The sequence below is a fragment of the Octopus bimaculoides genome, chromosome 12 (assembly GCF_046866305.1).
Source record: "Octopus bimaculoides isolate indiv1 chromosome 12, ASM4686630v1, whole genome shotgun sequence".
NCBI classification, from domain to species: domain Eukaryota; kingdom Metazoa; phylum Mollusca; class Cephalopoda; order Octopoda; family Octopodidae; genus Octopus; species Octopus bimaculoides.
The window spans coordinates 67,624,492-67,646,581 of record NC_142939.1 but is presented as its reverse complement, the minus strand read 5'-3'; the positions used below and the strand labels follow the sequence as shown (position 1 = coordinate 67,646,581).

Below are 22,090 nucleotides of genomic sequence, written 5' to 3'. Positions count from 1 at the left end.
GGCAGTGGTGGTGGTGGTGTTCATGTGTCTTCTCATTCTGATATTTCTGCCACTAATTCAATGACATCTGTTCCTTGGAAGTTGACTCGCTTCATGCGCCCTCCACTCAAACCTTCCACCTCTTCTCCCTCCTCCTCTTCCTCCTCATCTTCCTTCTCATCGTCCTCCTTCTCCTCCTCCTCCTTCTCCTCCTCTTTCTTCTCCCCTTCTTCCTCCTCTTTCTCCTCCTCTTCTCATCACTCATATTGTCTCCACAGCCAACCCCATTCACCACACTAACAACTCTTTGAATTCCTTCTTCCGCCATAACATCATCCCTCTGGAATTTCCTCCTTAATGATATTTTCCTGTGGCCGCCATCTTGCGAGTTTTTGAAGAACCATCAACTGCATTTTATGTCGGCAGCCAATCTGGATGGCGAGGACTGTTCACCTTTTCTAACCATTTTTAATGCAGTGTTATTATTATTATTATTATTATTATTATTATTATTATTATTATTATTAACATCATCATCATCATCATCATTATTATTATTATTATTATTATTATTATTTCAGATTAGCTTGAAGAAACCACGTTGTTTTCCTTGAACCCACAGTATGGTCTATGACGGGTGTATATCTGACCTTCAGCCTTCAATCCAACTCCTGGAAATGTCAAACTAGATATATACAGGCGCAGCTTAGATATACACACAGCGTATTTAGATGCTCCTTGCGATGGTCATCTCTTTTGTATCTATTTACAGCTAAGTGGAATGGAGCATCGTTACTTAAGTGTATAATACAGAATCTTGCTGGTGCTGAGGTGACGGTATGAACCGCAAGCCTGGAATACAGCTGCCCTCCGTTAAATAAAATTCTTAACCATTTGTCAACTGTTTCGTATGATGGGCAGCCATATTCAAAGTTGTTTTTTTTTTCGATAAGTTCCTGTAATATCCTGCCATTGATTTTGGAACAACTTATATACAAGATTTGATCTTGTATCGAACCGAGACGATTGCGATAAAAGAACGTTGACAGAAAGGTTACAACAACGAAATTATTCAGGTTACTTTTATGAGTTCAAACTTCTTTTCATTGACAGAAACTTTCATCGTAGGACCTATTTGACTCCTTTCGACCCCTTTCTCTGACCCCAGGCGCTTCTTTTATAGATTATAAAAGCAGATATTTCGGCACCTAATATGTTATTGCTGTTAGTATTTGAATTTTCTTTCTATGTGTCTTTTCTTTTTTTCATGTTTGTTTGTTGTTTCTGTGTTGAGATGAAGACATGTCAAGTGCGAGATGTGCAGCTCAAGTGCAAGGTGTCGAACTCAAGTGCGAGACGTGCAACTCAAGTGCGAGGTGCTCGCACTCATAACCGACCAAAACAACAAACAAATATACTGCTGTCAAATCAAAAAGAAAACAGTAAAACAAATATTCTGTTGGTTCGTTGATTCTGTAGAACGAAGAAACCCATTCTTATTTTAATCGTGGAGCTTAAGGCTGCTGGAAAGTATGATGGCGGCTCACTATAATTGTTGCTATAGCAACAAAACCAAGAGGGACACACAGAGAGGGAGAGAGAGAGAGAGGAGGAGGAGAAATTTCAAAAAGACAAAAGGGAGAGGAATAGGAAAGAGAGAAGACGAATTGAAGAGTTGATCAATTTTTATTATTATTATTATTATTATTATTATTATTATTATTATTATTATCGTGTGTAATGTCTCTTCGTTATATTTTCTCGGGGTTTCTGCTTTTCCATATCAAATCACTTGTGACAGTCTCTCTCTCTCCCTCTCTCTCTCTCTCTCTCTCTCTCACACTCTCTCTCTCTCCCTCTCTCTCTCTCACTCTCTCTCTCTCTCTCTCTCTCTGCACAATTCAAAGTGAGTCTTTCTATCGACTTCACATGCTATATTTGCTATTGCCGACATTACGTCTGTATACAGCTGTGCGCGCGTGTGCATGCGTGTGTGTGTGTGTGTGTGAGTGTGTGAGTGTCTCTGTATGTGTGTGCGTGTGTGTGTGTGGTTTTATGCCCACCTGTGTATTTGGACTGCTGTGCGTAAGTATTTTGCGTATGTGAATATGTTTCTCCGTGTAAATAATAAACTTGTGAGTGTACGGTGTGTTTGTGTGTGTGTGTGTGCGCGTGTTGTTGTTGTTGTTGTGGTCATGGTGGGGATGGGGAAGAGAGTAAGGAGAGTAAAATGACAGAAAATTGATGGCAATGGAATAATAGTATATAAAATATATATAAAACTGAGGAGGAGAAAGAGGTGGAGGGGAAGGAAGGGACGAGGAGGAGGGGGACGAGGAGGAGGGGAAGAGGAAGAGGGGACGAGGAGGAGGGGACGAGGAGGAGGGGACGAGGAGGAGGGGACGTGGAGCAGAGGAGATGCGGAGGTGGAAGAAGAAGAAGAAGAAGAAGTGGTGGTGGTGGTAGTGGGGAGGCGGCGGCGGTGAAGGAGGAGGAGGAGGTGCAGCAGCAGCAGCAGCAGCAGCAAATGCAGTAAGAGCAGGAGGAGAAAGAGGAACAAGTATGGCGAAGATCTAAAAAGAGAGACAAGCACAAGTTCACAGCTATGACGACAGTCCGACCAAGATGTCGAAAGTCTTCCATTGTCGTAATAACGAATGCGGTGTGTCGAATATGGCGTATTATTTCTGTGTGTATGATGTAATGATTTCTTGCTGCTTTACATTTCTTTGATGCATATCAACAATACTGTCGTCCTAGAGGTAGATTTTGATGATGGAAATGGTGATGGATTTGAAGGCGTGCATGTGTGCATGTGACATTTATGCCTTTCCAGAATTTGTTACTAACGACTCAATGTTACATTCAGTTACCGGCATCTCCATCAAACCCACTTTGCGAACCCATGAACTCTGTTAGTATCTCAACGTTGATCATTTTTGTCATTAAAGTCAATAATATATTACTGGAAGGCAAGAAGCAGTTATGAAGTTATCGGTTTGTAATTGTACCACGTTGCTAACAAGCTGCACTTTCAGATGGCCATTTTGATCACCATGTAACTATTTGTACCCAACCGCAGAAACTCGTAGCACTGTTAAATTTACGAGTGTTTCTTCAAGGTGTTCTAAGAATTTTGAAAAATTTATTTGATCCGCAAAGTTTCTGGGGATTCAGTTGTTCTGCAAGTGGCACTATATTGTGATGTGCTTTTAACAAACATTTAGAAACCACTAAAAATGCACTAAAATAACACAAACATCGTGTTTTCCTCCTCCAGTCTCTCTCTCCATTCTATTATTTCATGTAAATAGAGCGACATTCGATCTTCTGGTTGCTATTTCGATGAGTCAATAAAGGTTGTGAGAGTGTAATATAAATGGCCTCACAGTACTTGATTCGGGAATCTGTGTTTCTAAATTTTACTTTACGACGTGAAAGGACGATTTCAGGGCAATTTGACTACTATTTCAAGTATGTAAAACAACCACTAACAAGCTACCTTGTCGTTGCTCTTATATTTGTACTGAAACGCTTTTCCATTAAATTCGTGTTATCCCCCCTGTCGCAACCATGTCCGTGCGGTCCATGTTATATTGTCTAACCTCAGCTCAAGTGTGATCGAACTGACCGATACTCGGTAGTCAGGTTAAAGAATTGAGAGATCCATCGGTCTATTGATCTCGACATACCAGACTTCCAGCTAGTTGACGGCCATACAACACATTGTGTAGCAGGGGTTAATTGAAGGTGGTAGTGTGTGGCAGTGAAGCCATGTAGAAATACCACTCAAACTTCACCTTACTCTCTTCGAAATGAATGAGAGAGTAGAGACCGTTTTATTTATTTCTTTTTTTAATTTTTCGACATTTCTAGCATCATTCACCGATATATTTTTCTATATTTCAACGAAGCAGCCGACCGATACAGAGACGCCATCAATCCTGTACCGGCCATTCCTCTCACTACTACCCCGCTTCTTCCCTGTCAACAGTGTTATAAACATGGCGTTACAAATGTCTGTCCATTCAGTGAGGCGGCAACGAAACATACACACACACACATACACACACAGATAGGCAGAATGGTAGATAGGTGCATACATAGCCAGACACATAGCCGGACAGACAGCCGCATAAATAGATAGATATATATATATAGATAAATAGATAGATAAATTGATAGACAGATAGATAGATAGATAGATAGATAGATAGATAGATAGATAGATAGATAGATAGACCTGTTCATATATATGTGTGTTTGTGTGTGTGTAATAGACAACTGTATGCATTATTTATGTATATATATATATATATATATATATATATATATATATATATAGAGAGAGAGAGAGAGAGATCCCCTCGATATTTCCTTTCCTGTTGTCATTCAGTTGTACTAAACGCCTATTCAAAAATAAAACTACAAATATTCTTTTTTCAATCTAAAATGATGATGATGATGATGATGATGATGATGATGATGATGATTTCTTTATTGGCCTCCAGGGCTCACGCAAAAACGAGTTCATTACAAGAACAAGGTTACAGAAGACAGAGAGGACGAAGAGATGTATAAACAAAAGAAAAACTAAAATGTTAATAAAGAAAATTGTAGCATGTGAGGAAGTCCACATATGCCGGTACGTGTCTTTCGCCTCCTTGTTTGCGCAGAATTCCAGCTTTCGTATTTGTGGTTCGAATGTCAGTACATACAAAAAAGACAAGAGGTGACAAGCTTGGTAGACTGAGCGTACGATACTGGAAGGTTCCGGTTTGTGACCATTTACTCTGACCATCGAATAGATGTCGCTGTGCATTGTGGCTACAGTGAGGACGGCCGCCAAGTATTTTTTCAGCAACGTTAGCACTTCTCGACTTGCAGAAACGTTACCAAGAGGTGACAGGTTGTCGAAGTAAGGATTGAAGTCCATCCTGCAATCTATCTTGCTACTCACGCTGAACAGGGTCCTGCTAAAAAGCCTCTCACATTTTCTTGCAGTCGAGTAATAGTACAAACTCGTCATGGTCAACCGATCGCACGGTTTTCCTTCCTTCATGGCTTAAAGTAAAAACGTCTTACCTCTGGTAACGCAGCTTTCGTGCTTCACGTTGAAGAATTGATTTAGAACCAATCTCGCCACAAAGCTTGCCCCTTTTGATGTCTTTCCTAAACGCCCAATTTTCTAACTAGATCTCCTTCTAGTCTATATTTTCCTATCGCGACTTCCTTACTAAACTCTATTGAATTTACTCTAATCACCTTTTTCAACATGTTGATAATTGCCCCTACCAATGCCTGCTTAATTAATTCGCTAATCCAATGTCGGTAAGCTTGGCACACCGGAGTCTTATGTCATAATATATTTCAACATCCACCAGAAGTCTAGTTTCTGAACGATGGTGACATGTGGAGTGAAGAGGATGGAGACTTGCCTAAATAGGAAGCATTTGGTGGGTTGGAGAGAGGAGGCAGGAATAGGCGGGAAACTGCTGGTGTTTCATAAAACAATCTTGGTCAGGTCTAAACCTTTGACAGATGTTTCCACTTGTAGGTTCGTAGCCTCACAATATATCCTGGAAACCCACTGCTGCTACAACTGCTACTACTTCTAGTGGTTTTAGAAAATCCTCACTCGGCCATGTTTGTCTAACCCTATTACTCGAATGTAACCGAATAATTGTAATAATTTATTACCGTTTCTATTTATAGCCATCCATTTTTTTTTCTTTCCTTTGTGAACATCTTCTAAGATTTAAAATATGTAGCTTTTATTTTAAAGATGTCAGTTTGTTAAAGGAGATTTGTCTAAGGATGTAATACTTGGCCGTCGAAGGATTTTGTATTGTAGCACTGTGATCAAAGTGTGTTTCGAAAATTTGAAATAAACTCTCAAGATAGTTCCGAATTCTGACAGCGGCTATTTATTAAAATAAATCAAGTTAAAATGACAAATAAGCAATGCTTTTGCAAATATAACGAGTCCAAGATAGTTGTTGTAGTTGTTGTTACTTGCTAAATACTATTTAGCTTCGAGCAGAAACATCCTGATCGATTGAGAAGACTAAACTGTATAAATGCAGGCGCCTGGAAGGTCTATTTATTTGGTTCTAATCTGACAAGAAGTCATTTCAGAAAGACAGGAAATAATTTATCCGAAATGCCTGTTATTTGTCTTGCGGTGCTATTTCACTAGAAATTTTGTCTTTTTATTTCGATTTTTCTCTTATTTCATTTGAAATTTGCAGCTGCTGGTGTGATAGAAAAACACTAAGCTTTTTCTCATTAATGTGTTGTAGAGGAACGTGAAGAAAACTTTTGCATGCTATGATGGAAAGTCCGTAGATATACACAAAAGGATAGTTCTGTATAATATAGTTTATCACTGCCGTGCTAGATTCGTTACTTACATATTTGTATCGCTTCTACGCATTTCTGGATACGAAAGGGGGAAAAAAGAACATCTTGCAATTTTATTCATTTTTTCATTTTGATTTTAGTGTGCTGTGAAGAGAAAGAAAAATATTATAATCATAAAAATGAATTCGTTAGATAATAATAATAATAATAATAATAATAATAATAATAGGCCTCATCCATATTCATAGATATATCAGGATAAAAATCTATTCAAGAAAAATATAATATTCAAGCTTAGAAATTCATAAATGTCATGCAACTTTATCAAGAAATGAACATTAAAAAATTGCTGTTCTCATCTAAATATCTTTAGGATATTCTAATATTTTTATTACGAGATTGCTTTCATTTTTGCTTCAAAAACTAAACTAAGTTTAACATAAATGAACTATTCTACACAGTTGAAATAATGCAGCCATTTGTGGGGAGAGACTGGAAGCCGAGGTGATAGAATATCGGTTTGTTAATCAATGGTATTCATCATCACCACAAACACTGAAACACGGTCAAGTCATATAAGTTTCAAATGGCTCAGTGGATGTGATTAACCACGTGACTGGATTGCTGTATAATTACCGAAGGCTTCTTTTTACCTAACAGAACTCATTGATTTCTAAGTAATTTATAATTAATTCATGCATAACAAATTCGAAAGTAAGGCGTGCACGACTCAGTCGCTCCCCAAATACGCCAGCATCGAATGCAAATGATAACAAACTAAATAAATTGGTTGAGTTTTACTCTTCACGTCACGCAAGAAAAACAGAATAGGTTTAATTAGACACGGAATAAATAAGTTTCTTTTACATGCAGGGGGTAGCTGTGTGATAAGAAGCTTGCTTTCTAACCTCATGATTCCAGGTTCAGTCTCACTGCGTGGTACCTTGGGCAAGTGTCTTCTACTACAACCTCGAGCCGACCACAGCCTTGTGAATGGATTTGGTAGACGTGTGTGTGTGTGTGTGTGTGTGTGTCCCCTCCACCACCGCATGACAACTGGTGTTGGTGTATTTACATCGCTGTAACCTATCGGTTCAGCAAAAGTTACCGATAAAATAAATACCAGGCTTGAAAAAAATAATCACTGGGGTCGATTCATTCCTCTAAACTTCGTCACACACAAAATAGAGTATTCACCACAAACAACCTCAAGAAAATAACCTGGGTTTAAACGTAGCTTTGAATGCCCAACGAACTCATTTAGCAAGATACATTCTAAAAAATCAAAAATACATCAGACATAGAATACTTAACATTCAAGTCAAAAATATCGGTTTCAAATTTTGGCACAAGGCCAGTAATTTCGGGGGTAAGGAGGCAAGTCGATTAGATCGACCCAGTACGCAACTGGTACTTATTTTAACGACTCCGAAAGGATGAAAGGCAAAGCTGGCCTCGACGGAATTTGAACTCAGAACGTAAAAACACGAAATACCACGAAGCATTTCGCCCGGCATGCTAACGTTTCTGCAGCTCGCCACCTTACAAGTTTAAAATATAGAGAAAGTAAACGGTGAAAATAGACATAGGAGATGCTAAACAAAGGAAGATAATTAAGTATAAGGTTCATGCCTTATAAAAATAGCAACGAGTAAAAACTAACTCAGAGTAACACGGACGAAAATATGAATAAAAGAGGATGAGAGATTTAAGAATAGAAATTTCTAAAGATGTAAACTCGGAGGATGAATATAATCAGTAAATAGAAATAGTTAAAGAATTATAATCGATAAAAACTATTTCTATGTTCCAAAAAAACTACAATCCCTAAGATAAAAGTTAACTTTAAAATAGCAAGAAGAAAAAAGGTAAATTTGGTCATCATAAACAAAGTGAAAAGTGATGGAGAAACAGAATCACCAAAATAAACCAAATGTGCGGTGGCCGCTGCAGTAGTTCAAAATGAAAATGGTATTTCCTTGAAGCTAGTCAAACAGGAATATCAAAAAGCAAACAACGTGGAAACGAAACAGAAAAAGAAAAAGATGAGAAACAAACAAAGAAAATATCTTTTATTTCTTAATGTAATCAATAATAGGACACGAACAAAGGAGAGATGTTATAGAAATATAAAAAAAAAACCCACCAAGAAAGAAGTATTCACAATCAAAAAATTTCATGAATGTGAAGATCCTCACTGAATCACAAAGAATTGGTTGATGTAAAAAAGTGATAATGATTCTTTGAAGTAGACAAACAGTTCGAGTTTAACCTAAAACGATTTTATTAAGAATTCGGTAAAAGTAGAACAGAAATAGATGCAACGTGGACTGTAAGAGAAGTGGAATAATGGTGAGAAGGAATATGGACAGCAAATGCATCGTCACAGATGATAATGTTTGAACAAGTGTAGTATCTGAAGAATAATGGTGAGAAACCAATTCAATGCACGAAGTTACCCAGACGTTGCAAAAAATAATGAAGAACTCGTAGGAAGTTGGAATAGAAAAATTCCTAAATTTTCCGATTAAAAATACTAAAGAAATACAGGAATTGGTGGCCAAAATATTTAATGATCAACTAACAGAGCCAGAAACAACAGCGGAAAAGAAAGTTTTAATATCCAACACTTCAGAAACAGTAAAGAACAAGAGTATGTGTGTGTGTCTGTATATGTATATATATATATGTGTGTATATATCTATGTTTAGGTATATATGTGTACATGTATGTACGTGTACGTATTGTATGCAGCAGACGACCTTGCCCGGGTTAATTCCTACCTCAAATAAATACAGCCACATGAATTCACTAGTTTTTGGATGTGAAACAAAGAAAACATGAAACGGCAGAAGAAAAATAAAGACGAGAATTTTATGGCAACTTGCAAAATTCCTTCCATAATTGCAGCGATGCCTGATTAATTTTATAAAGAGATTCAACGAAATTTTCAAAACATTGCAGATTCTGTTTAAAATAATCTGAAATAAAAATGAAGTTTGAAACACATAAATGAAAATATACAAGAAATCTCTCCCATGACTTAATTTTTTGAGGAAGGATTAAGAACATTCGTGATTAACGCCTAAAACATTGGGAATTACGGTTATACACAGACATTGTTCACAAGATCAAATTTTTGCAGTTCATCTTGAACCCTGAACCATAAAAAGCCTTAATTCTCACTCTGGACATTAAATCGCAACCGTCGCCACCCTTTACCTTTTGGGGGGGTTGGGGGTGGGGGGGGGGGGGGGTTAAGAATCGACATTTGCAATATTTAAAACATAAAACCGAATTCAAAATACAAAATTACACATTTCTACCAATATATGTATGTATTGTGTGTGATTTAAAAAAAAAACATGTTAAGAGGTTTTAGTGCCTCCTTTTTGTAAGAGGTTTGAAACCTCATATTGATTTTTAAAAAAGAAAATATGTTTTCGAGAAAAATCCAATCAGCGGGTGTTGGGTTTCGTCTCATCTATTCATTTTATTTCATTTTCATTCATTAATGTGTTTGTCCAGCCCGCAGCTACTCTGTATACTGCCTTTATGGCAAATAAAATGAAATAAAGTACCTTGCTTACTAACCACATGGTTCCAGGTTCAGTCCCACTGCGTGCTACTTTGGGCAAGTGTCTCACAAAGTTTCCTGGGGGCCAGAAGCTGCCATTCAGTTTGTGGCAAGGGTGTGGGTTAGACGAGAGCATAGCATTGTGTCCGGCGCGGACCCAGCGTTGCAGTTGTTCATAATATTCGTGTGTGCACGTACGTGTCCGCGAGGAGGGTGAGACAGAGGGAGAATTAATGAAGGAGAACTAATGAATGATTTAATGAATGGGTTAATGAATGTATGATTGATCGATCGAATTGATGAATGAAGGGAAACAAACCGGTTTGCACGTTGTTAACCAAAACACGTTTCGAAGTTAAATGAATGAGATTCTTTTGTGTGTATGTTTATATGTGTGGGAATGCGTGTGAATATGTGAGATTTGTGAATGCGTGTTTCATATGTGTGCATGTGCGAATGTGAATGTTTTATGTATGTGTGTAGCGGGGTATGTATAACTGTGAGGTGAATGGAGCGTTTTACGGAAGCTTTCAATAAATGTTTGCAAATAAACAAAACACCGGAAGTTGGATAATTACATTCGTTGCTGTTACATTATCATTTGACGGAATAAACAATAAATATTCATGTCTTGGTGAATAATGGAGCGGGGGGGAAGAACACCTCCTACTTTAATGGGGTGGGGGATGATCGGTCACGTTACCCTAGTAGAAACATTTCCAGCCGTTTTCCAAATGAATAAGGCACTTCAATGAATCCTCTTTGTAGTCGATCGAGCTGCTAGAAACAGTAGCTAATTCTTTCTCATCAGATGCCACATCCTCCGTCCAGATAGAGAAGAACTGGACGGAGGTTTCGAGCAGGGTGGCTGCAATAGTCAAGACCTGGTCTTGGCGGTGGCTATCCCTGAAAGGGAGGGCCGAGGTGGCCTATGTGTTTATCGCATCGGTCATTACCTACCACCTGACCGTCGTGCCACTTGTGAAACGCTCTATCTGTTGTCAGAAGCTGTTAAAGGGAGGTTTAGGGATGCCTTGGTTAATGATGCGCAGGCATGCGTTGAGGTTGAGGCATATCTGGATTCTCCTGGATGGTGAACGGGTGTGGTCTCCGCTAGCCAGACAAATGTTTCCCGAGTTCAAAAGTTTTTGCGAACAGGAAGCCTGGTGTTCTCGTAGACCGAGGTCAAGTAGGTGGCATATGGAGTGTCGTAAGGCTCTCCTGCTATTCCGGCGCTCGGGCAACGCCAGCAGTGGGGGTTCTACACGTTTACTATTTAGTGGGTTGGTAGAGTCTGAATGTGACGATGGCCTGGGGGCGACTCTAGGTCTAGGGTATATTCAACTTGACAGCCTGTTACACCGTATATTCGGGTTGAGAACGTTGGACAATTTCCAAAAGTCCTTGACCTAGCAATGTTACAGGGGCGCCTTGCCCGTTTGGGATAAACTCGCAAGACATGGAAAGTCTCATTCTCCGACCTGTCCAAGATGCGGGGGAGGGATAGGAAAACCATCCCTCAAGTTATTGTCCAGTGTCCAGAGATATCTGAAATGTGGGTTTATGCTGAACACCTGTTGTCCGGTGAAGGAAGAGTACAACTGTCGACTTGGTCAATTATAAAAAGGGTTTTGCATCGTGAGCAAATTGAAATGACAATTCGCCGCTTGGCACTTCCGTTTTCAATTGTTGCACTATTTAGTCCGTTCGTTTATAAAGTTATATTCTGAGTACAAAATTATTCGTCTTACTTTATAACAATGATGATGATTATGGTGATTATGATGATGATTACGACGACGACGACGACGACGATTGAACATCTTATTTTTTACCTGGATTAAAGAGGAAAAATTACTTTTGAAGCATTTTGTATAAAACAGTCAATCCCCATACAGATTATGACAGATTATAGCAACTAGCAAAAAGATATTCTCAGATGTAGGCACGATTACTGTTCGTAGAAAGCAGCCTCGTGCCAACGACAAAGTCCAATTATCAAGACGACGAATAAGAATGGTTTCGTATTTGAATATAAATTAAAATTATTGGAAATTTATTGTTCTCATTTAAATATACACGCGTCAATTCACAAAACAATTAGGACTCAAATAATACACTCACCATCCATTAATAATAGAATAACTTTCGTAAAGATTCCTATAATTGTCTGTAAGTATTTGAAAACCGTTGAATAGATTCACACTGCGCAGAATACACAAGTAACAAATTAATCAAGTTTATGACGTTGATGTGGTGATTAACGGGCGCTGGTTTATGTTTCGTTTATTTGAAACATCTCTGATTTGTCAGCCTTTTTCTTTGGTAATGACAGATTGGGTTCCATCTAAGAAAAAGAAGTGGTACGCTGAAACCTTTCAAGAGGAGCAGGTAGAGGCTGACAAGATGTTAACAGCCATGCTGTCTACTGCTACTGCTGCATGTTATAAGATTCAACTAGAAAATGCCACGAATAAATGGTTTACAGTCATGAAAATACTACGAAGCACAAAACAATCTTTTACTGCAACAAATTTTTCTTAGGGAAAAAAAAGACATTAGGTAAAAAACGAAGCTGCGAAAGTAGAATTGCTGATTGCAGGATATTTCTTTGAGGTTCCCCTGTCTTCGAAAAACGGTGATGACTTGATATTTGTGTTTCATGACAGCAAAGTAGCTGGATATTGTGATTTATAAACAATCAAATTGTCGTATATCGTACAAAGAGGAAATGTGCATCAACAAAAGTATTGAAATATCAGATATTTGCAGGAAACGAAAATGTTAACAATGTTTGTCCCAATATAACAACATAAAGTTTGGAATCGTTTGATGTCAAAGATCTTCTACTTGTTATTGTGATTGAGTAAAAATGGTTCATTGATGGTGCTTGATGGAGTTGTAGAAATCTATATTTACTAAGCAGACCATTCCTATAAAATTATTCTATTTGGAAGTAGTAAATGGTCCATACTGATGAGTAGAAAGCTCAGTTTTCAAAAATCAATAAAGGTAACCATCCCGTCTGTTTTAGTTATGAATTCTATCTTCACCGCGTTTTATTTTTGTATCTAGAATCATTTCTGAAAGATTTGTCATCCTACTTTGTTAGAAAACAGACGTCAAAACACCAGACAGAATTCAGTTCCAAAACACTCAAATTAATTGGTTATCACATGAAAACCTAATTGAAGTGAAATCACAATAATGTGACATTTTGACTTTCAAGCAGAATCTTAAAGACAGATAAGAGTGGTGGAGCGACAAAAATATACAAAATAAATCTCCACAAAAGAACAAAACACGTGCTACGATTTCTTGAATATTTACTGAAGAAAATAAATACAATTAATGTTGAGTTTCTGCTGGAATTGTTTAGACTGCAAGCATTGCGTTCAATATTTTCATGAAAGTATCAGACAATTCTTGCACAGGTTTTTGTGAAAGATGTTTTGCGATCAAATAAATTATCAGAAATTGATCTTACTAATCCAGTAAATCACAGAAATATAGATGGAAGCTCAATAAACGATCAATAGCCTAATCCCTGATGGTGGCACTGATAGATTTCTCCCATGCAAATATATTAAATGCTTTCCTCTCTATGAAATTTATAAAAAAAGAATTAGGAAATACTGAATCGCAAAGGTTATGCCTGACAAACTTCTCGGTCACTTTTGTCGCTAACCATGAATTTACTGGCATCGGCACCAGGAAATAGGTAGACTAGCATTTACGATGAATGACATTTATTCTGTTGCTCAAAGATGTCTCTTCACCGACAAAATTCATTTCAGAATTCTGCACCCATTTCTGAAATACTTAAGATAGCTTTGGTGTTTCTAAACTCCAGTTAACTTGCAAAATTTTTGACAATTTTGTTTTACTACATTTTTGGCGAGTTTAGAACTCAAATGAACTGTAGCAAAACCAAGTTTACAAAGCACTTCCAAGTAAATGATAGATTAGCGGTGTAAACAATAAATGGAAAGTGTAAATCCTTCAGAAGCTGGGGGGGGGGGGTCTAAGAGAGAAATAATAAGAGAAGCAGTAAAAGGGGTCAGTTTGTCCTAAAAGGTATAGAGATAGAGTAGAGTATGGGAGGGAAAGTAGAAAGAGAAGGGACTGTCATGAGAGGAAATGAAAGATCTTCGGGGCTGGCCTCTAACGTTGACTTCTAGCACAGGCCTCTAACATTCAACCAGCAGAAATTATAATGTAAGAGTTAAATTATTTCTCTTGAAAAATGTTTATCCGGTTCGAAATATTTATTTGGTGATTATTCCATGAAATGGCGGCTTTTTTATGGCTCGATCTTGGTTTTTCATTGTTAGATGAATATCAACAGCGAAAGAAACATGATGGTCACGGTAGAAAATACTTTTTTTATTATAAGTCTGCTTGATTAAGACTGACCACTGGTTAAATAGCAACAAAAACAACCTGCCAGTGGTTAAATAAAAATAAAAACAACCTGCTGTTGTCGCCTCGAGGCGGACGAACAGCTTGAGATGACGTGACACGAAACATATTACACAACATTGCAGTTCTCTTGGTTTATGACCACAAAAGATGGATTCAACAACACAAGGTAACGTATCCCCTGTTAGTATCATAGTTGTCGGCTTAGAACAGTGAGTTTCCCTTTTAATATGGCAATTGTTTACAACTGATTGTCCTGAGCCAGCCGGCAGATATCTTGGCTCAGAACGTAATACAATACCATTGACAGGATTCAAAACGTTGAGAACGCCCAGCCATCTGCGTTCTCTATTGCTACAATAAAGAGCAACTAAATCTGCCTCAAATAACCCATTAGAGTATGTAGCCCTCGATGATTTTGTTTCTTTATAAAGACGGGATGGTGACTTTTGAACTACTTTTGATCATGCGTCGGCTCGATCAGAGTTAAACAACAATTACGATGTTTCTATTTTACATGACAGATTCCTTTCAATAAAACCAAACGTCTCTGTTATGAGCGAAAGGCTTTGCTAAAACCAAATTCATTCCTCTTCAACTAAGAGATTGGATTATATTTTGACATCACGTAAGAAAAATAAATAAATCTCGTTTGTTTATGATTTGATTTTTGTTTTTCATTTCAACTAAGCAAACTCGTCGTATTAAATAATTGAATTAACTGTTTGGAGAGTTCAAATAATCATAATTCGGTTTTCAATTAATTGTCAATCAATAAAGTTTGTCGAAATATTAAAACGTTACCAATGACTGACTGTCATTACTTTTCATCAGAAATTTTCAATAAATATAAATGAATAGTAAATTGGATTTCATAAACATTAACTGGTTCTCCATCGGTTTCGACGACGAGTCTTCCAGCTGATCCGATCAACGGAACAGCCTGCTCGTGTAATTAACGTACAAGTGGATGAGCACCCCACAGACACGTGTACTCTTGACGTAGTTCTCAGGGATATTCAGCGTGACACAGAATGTAACAAAGTTGATACTTTGAATTACAGGTACAACTCATTTTTACCAGCCGAGTGGATTGGAAGAACGTGAAATAAAGTGTGTTGCACACAACGCATCGCCTGAAATCGAACTCACGACCTTACGATCCAAATCCGAATACCTGAACCACTAAGCCACGCGCCTTCACGGATTAATATCGATTCAGTTGTGTCTTTCTCTAAATGGAATATTATTTCATGGAATTCTTTAGAAAGGCATCAACATCCTACAATCTCGTTCTCTCCTTTTAAATCTGAGTCTTTTTTTCCAGTATAAATCAACAGATCATCTATTCAAAAACCTCTGGTGCCAAATTTCAGTTTTCATAGCCTTAACTATCAGACATTTTTTTTTTTTTTTACAGAGGACTCAATTTTACCACAGAAAATTTAGTTGAAATTCCTCAAAGTTTGGTAACGAAGGAACATTTGCGAGGATTAATTCCTTAAAGGCACCGAAATATTGTACAGCTTTCGTGTAGTGATGCAAAGAAGAGAGAAAACATTGATGTAGTTTTCTGTTTTCCTGTTCTTCTATTTATTTGGAAATCAGAGCGAGAGGCTAAGCCTACCTCGTCTGGAATCGAACACAGAAAATAAATGGACATATTTAAATATCGTTTGTACTTCTCTTCCACCGACCTTCCCTACATTGGCACAATGTCGTCAGAGAAGGGGTAGCGTCGACTCTACCCATAATACTCTCTTTTTCTGCGCACTAAACTTGTACTCATATTGTGAATTGACGTCACTGGAGAATGGTTAATGCTTCCGTCTCCAGTCTCTATCATGTCGTAGTCCTTCTACATTCGTTAAATTGATTTAAGAACCATTGAATGTTTTGAGTGCCTGAGGCGTTTTATGTTGGAGTTGCAACGGAGCGAACATATCCTTAATCAAAACATATTGTTAACAATGAAAATATAAGTTGAAACAAAATATGATATTATGAAATGTGAAGAAAAAAAGAACAAACAAACAAAACAGCTAGCTGTAAAATCTCAGGAAAATAAACAAAAATAAATAACGTAACAATAACGTAAACTACACAAATTATGAAATTTTAGGAAATATGTGGGTTGGGGTAAATATGTGGGTTTGGGAGGGGTGTCTCCACCAATGAGAAAATCTTTAAGGAAAAGATGGCATTTTATGCGAAGCGAAATGACTTAGTCTACTTGATTAGATTTTAAATAATTGGATATGTATTATGTTGGATTAATATCAACGCTGCAATATCAATGGGACTCAAGTGGACATTCTATGGAGGAGAAAGAAAGAAAGAAAGAAAGAAAGAAATTAAAAGGAAAGAAAGAAAGAAAGAACCATGTATAGCCGCCAAAGTCGTTACAGAAAAATGTCGAGTTTTTTGTGATCTGAACAAGTTTTGCGATGGAACCAGTACTTTTTTTTTTCGAGCTAGAAGGGAATGCTTAAAGAATCTCTCTATATAAAACGATAAAGGATAGGTTTCTTAATTTAAAATGATAACTTTTCTGTGCCAGTTCCACAGAGGACTTTTAACAGTGAAACCTTTCATGGGGAATCCATCAGAGAACCCCGAGACTCCAAGACCTTCAAGATAATCAACAAGTGCTTGGTGTTCAATAGGCTCCTGCTGCAACTGGGCGTGACCACTTCTAAGAGTCTTCCAATGAAGGACGTTCCAGCCCACCATCCTAATCGCAAGAGCCAAATGTCATGGCAATTTGATTTTATCGATCTCCTCTCCTGCTTTCCACAATCATAATTCTACAAGTGATTGATCCGAAAGGGGGAGCTGTTTTTTAATGTATTCATGGCATTAGTTTAGGGTTTGTTTCAAAACGATTCCCTCAAATGGTTTAAGATTAAAAGAGATTTTGGAGTAATACTTTCACCATTTCAGATATCGCGTGTTGGATGGTGAAATCGTGGGGAGAGCTTTCTTTTAAGTGTTTGAACTCTTCTTCAAGAGTCTTATAGTACGAAGTCTCTTCAAGGAGACTTTGAAATGATTGAGACAGAACCTGTAGTAGAAGAAATTGTGTTTGGTTAATTACAATAGTCCAGAGTTGTACGAAGAAGATGTGAATAACTTCGTTAAGAAACAGAAATTAGCTGTCTTTCAACAATCTGAAAGAACCTCATCACAAATGGTTGTTGCTGAGAGACGAATCCTTATGATAACAGCTGGACTCTGACAAGGTGGACCAAAATCAAAACAGTTTCATATAAGAAGAACTGAAGAATTTCCCCCCCTCTCTCTCTTTCTCTCCCTCTCATACGTTGACGTGAACTCCCTGGCATTGTGAGAACGCATCACACTTAGAGAATGTTGAGTCAAGTGCAAATCATTGTTTTGTTAAAGTTTTGCAATATTTTCCAATTATCCAATAGAATAATATGACAATCCATTCTGGGAGCTTTCTTTTAAAAAAATTCACCCCAGAATCTTCTGCTTCTGCTGTTTTTTTCTTCAGTACCAGATGTTCCTATCGATCTTCCTTTCAATAAAAATTCTAAGAGGCTTAGAAGAGATTTGTTTTCTTCCCATTCTCAATAATCTCCTCCTCCCCCACTCCCAGCAACCTGCTACCATCCACTTTGGTTAAAGAACCTACCAAACTCAGGTGAGAAACTGTGTGATTTTTCAATTGTTGAATTCTAATTTTTAATTCTTCATATTTGCTTTTTTAATTAATAGTTCTTTTCTTCTACACATTGTTATTTATTATGAAATAACAAATTTAATGTTTCATTTTAATGTCTGTTTGTTGTATATCTTCGAAGCAGGAAAATATTGGAAATGAGGTGTGACCTTTTTTAATCTATTAATTTTATGTTTTGTATCTATTTATGTTTTGTTATTTTATTCTATTATTACAAAGTTTTATTTTGTGTTTTTTATTCTATTGGTTCATTGTTTCATTAATGTTCAAAGGTTGCTTTGGGGATAGACGTTCGATCTTAGTTGAAGTTTTTAATCGATTTGTCCCTAAATACATATATTTTAATTGATGTCGTAATGAATGAGGCATGTTAAGGATAACATTTCTGACGATACTCAGCAAATATTTACTTTGCTGAAATAACAATGGCCGCGTTGTATAAATATCGATAAATTCATTTGTATCAATACTCGCCGTTCAGTATCGAGGCACAAGACCTGAAATTTAGGGGAGGGGGCAGGGATAATTGTATCGGCCCCCCACCCCCGCCGCAATGCTCAGCCGGTGCTTAATTTTATCAACCCCGAAAAGGATGGAAGGCAAAGTTGACTTCGATGGTATTTGAACTCAGAACGCAAGGCCGAAAGAATTGCCAGTAAACATGAGAATGAGGCGGTGGAGGCGGAGGAGGTGGAGGAGGTGGAGGCGGAGGAGGTGGAGGCGGAGGAGGTGGAGGCGGAGGAGGTGGAGGAGGATAATGATGATGATGGTGATGAAAATACTAAATATGATAACAATCGTATAAATTTGATGAAAACGCCGTTCATATTAGATGTTTGTAACTTAAACGACGTGAAATTTTATGGAAAAAAACGAATTAATATATTACACAGTTGAAAGTGGATACATTTGAATTTAATCTAAGGAAAGGTAAATAGAGATAAAGGTTTAAATATTTCTTTTTAAATTAACAGAGGCATGAAGTAGCGAAATATGAAAAGGAAACTATAAAAGGAAATATTGTAGTAGATTTAAGGTGAGAAGGAAGAGAAAAGGGAGTGAAATATGAATAAATTAGAAGAAAAGTTGGATATTTAATGAAACATAAACAAGAATATCAACAATGGATGTGAAAAATGAAAGAGTGGGGGGGGGGGTAACTATCTTCAGTTATCAAACTAAACAATAGAATGAATAAATTGATTTTAGGATAATTAAAAGAATCAAAAAATTATTTTTAATTTTTTTTAATTAAAAGGGGAATAAATTAGATAAAATAAAGGCTTAAAATAAGAGATAAAAATTTTTAAATAAGAAATTTTAAAATTTTAGAATATCATATTTTCTAATATTAATGTGTGATGTGTGTGTGTGTGTGTGTGTGTGTGTGTGTGTGTGTGTGTGTGTGTGTGTATAGATTGAAAATGGGAAAAAATATTGGCTGTTTGTAATTAAAGTAAAATAATATAAAAAAATATATTAAATTGGAACAAAATTTCAAAATAGGGAAATAGTTTTTGAAAGTTTTAGAAGTTGAAGATAATGTTGGAGTGGGGTGAATATATTAAGGCACTGAAGGAGAAAGGATCTATAAAGATAGTCAGGAAAATTTTAAAATTTAAGAATAAGGAAAAAGAGGGGCTGAATATATTGTGGAATTAAAGGGGAGAAGGTATAGAAACGTTGAAAGGGTTAAGGTTAGGGTATCAGGCAAAGGAGTTTGACAAATGGCTGTTGTTTCCTGTAAAAATATATTAGTGTAATATATGAGTTAATATTGCTTTGAAATATTGGCAAAAGACCAGCATTTTCGAGGAAGAGGGTACGTCGAATATTTCAATCCTAGTTCTAAGTTGCTACCTATTTTATCGATCTCGAAAGGATAAAGGCAAGGTCGTCCTCAGCGGAATTGGAACACAGAGCGTAAAGACGGACCAAATGCCCACATTATAAGTAGGTGTCCGATAATGTCCGATAATATCCTCATGGTATTAGGTACCTATGGGATATGATGCCGTAACTGGAACGCTATAGAATGAAATCCGTTGAAAGGATAATGGTCAGGAGACAAATACAGGAAACTATTGTGATTTGGATATAACTACACATAATTCGAAAGAATACTGGCCGAATGTCTCTGTCAAGACTTCTATAAAATGCAAGCAGACACACACCAGACATGATAATCTGGGACAGAGAAAAGAAACTCTACAAAGGAGCTGAAATCAGTTGCCCAACAGATGTCGACATAATATTGAGAAGAAAGGTTATTGAAAAAGAAAGCATCGTAAGCGAACTGATCCGAAATCTACAGGTACGCCATCAACACAATCCGTTCAGCTTTCGATCATTACTGGAACAATTGAGTGCGTGACTAACTGTCTGTGTAGCGCTCCTGAGAAGCTGCGATTCATAAAACCAGAATGAATACGGCTAATCAGACGGTTACATTTACAAACTGTCAAAGGTATGGTCAAACTACCTAAAACATTCACGTTCGGCATGGAATATGCGCCGCCTCTGCTGCGTATATATGTGCATGCATACACGTCTAATTGCATATATACAAATGTAGGTGTACATATATGTATACTATACACACTTCAACAGAACTACTCTGTTTGATATTGACTAGATTCGAATGACAGCCTCTCGTATCCCGGTTAGAAACCGACTCTTTTTCCGTTGGTGAGAGATTTAAAAAGTAAATCAAGGAGATTTATACGTAATTACATATATATATGTATATATATATATATATATATATATATATATATATATATATATATATATATATATATATATATATATATATATTATACATATATATGCGTGTGTGGGGGTGTGTGAGTATATACATATATATACAGAGAGAGAGAGAGAAAGTGAGAGAGAGAGAAAGTGAGAGAGAGAGAAAGAGAAAGAGAGAGAGATGCATACATACATACATATGGCAGAAAGAATGAACAAGCAAACATATTTATATGCACACACACATACATATATATATATATATATATATATATATATATATATATATATATATATTGGCAACATGTCAATTATTAAAACCAAACTAAATCCCACATACTTTTTGCGTTTAATTTTTTTAAACTTAATAAAAATCAAATATTAATGGTCCGTAAGGAATGGAATTACGTAAAAGAAATATGTTGCTTTTTTATATTTTAATTCTTATTAATCAAATTTATTTGAAATAAGCCGTTATAAAGAACAGGTTACTTGAAAATGTCAGTTCTTTAACCTCATTGAATGGGGCTGCAGTTAAAATGTGTTTTCACCATTTAATTTAACGCATCTGTGCACCAATTTGCCAGCTTTTTTTCTTCGTCATAATGTTTAATTATTTTTTATTATATTTCTTTTTTACTATTCAAGTCTGCTGCTTTTGAAGATCATAATCGTTTCTGTGATGATGCAGTTTGGTGTTTTTAAGCAAAGTCAGCGCTGCCAGTTCCATCTCTTGGCAAAGCATTCACTCCAGGACGACGGCGTAACTCGACATCGAAAACAATGTAATATTTGTTGAGACAAAAGAAGAATTGTATTATAGTCTTCGGTAAACAAATAGAACGAGATTAGAATAGCTTTAATCTGTTGGCTCCGGATTAACCTGGGATTAAACAACAACAACAGCAACCACTACAACTATTGAGTGCGTGTGTGTATACGTACATACATACATGCGTGCATACGTACGTACATACATACACACATTTGAGCGGTCCCCACGCAGTTTCATATGTAGTAAATTCGCTCACAAGACATTGAAGGTATTGGTTGACCCAGTACTATAACCGTTGACACCCTAAACTACCGCGTACTGTGACTGAACCTGAAACCAAGTGGTTTTCTAAGCAGACGTCTTACAGCCGTACGCGCAACCGAACCTGCACCTCATACATCAAATTACTTTTGTTCTCTGTTCAAAAGTCGACGTTTTTCTTTGGGTGGGGTGATAGATGGGGTGTTTTTGTTAATTATGGATTTGAAAGAAAAATAATTCACAGTTGTCTTGGCAC

At 36.9% G+C, this 22,090-nt stretch overlaps 1 long non-coding RNA gene across 1 annotated transcript; it reads right to left on the bottom strand.

Annotated features, from left to right (window-relative positions):
• Nucleotides 1-5,392: 5,392 nt before the first annotated feature.
• LOC149133136 (uncharacterized) lies at nt 5,393-18,178 on the bottom strand. Its single transcript, XR_016243897.1, has 2 exons — nt 7,251-18,178; nt 5,393-6,486 (listed from the first exon to the last, which is right to left on the bottom strand). It is a non-coding gene; the product is annotated as an uncharacterized LOC149133136 (long non-coding RNA).
• Nucleotides 18,179-22,090: the final 3,912 nt, after the last annotated feature.